This window comes from Penaeus monodon, chromosome 27, assembly GCF_015228065.2.
Source record: "Penaeus monodon isolate SGIC_2016 chromosome 27, NSTDA_Pmon_1, whole genome shotgun sequence".
Lineage (NCBI taxonomy): Eukaryota > Metazoa > Arthropoda > Malacostraca > Decapoda > Penaeidae > Penaeus > Penaeus monodon.
Window position 1 is genome coordinate 33,428,734 of NC_051412.1, and position 328 is coordinate 33,429,061.

Sequence of the window (328 nt, forward strand, 5' to 3'; positions counted from 1 at the left end):
ATTACACATATTCTTGCATATGTAATGTATATATTTATACATTTTATAATACCTAATTAAGTGTTAATCGAACTTCAACACACGAACTGTGAAACCTTTTCTCTATTATATATTTCTCCATTCATATATTGTTAAAGATAATGTGATTTCATTTCTGGAGATAATCCTATTTCTTGCATTTATGATCGAGAAAGCAGAAATAACATTTCGAAAGCGAAATGGAATCTCATACGAAGTAAAAACTAAAAAGGAAAGGAAACAAAGTCTCAAACTTTTATAATACCGGAGACGATCAAACAAATGCCCAAACTTTTTCAAAGAATCGGAC

At 29.0% G+C, this 328-nt stretch overlaps 1 protein-coding gene across 1 annotated transcript in view; it reads right to left on the minus strand.

The window, feature by feature from the left end:
• Positions 1 to 328, minus strand: part of LOC119590499 (synaptogenesis protein syg-2-like) — a 72,102-nt gene that overhangs the window by 16,237 nt on the left and 55,537 nt on the right. The window lies entirely within an intron of this gene.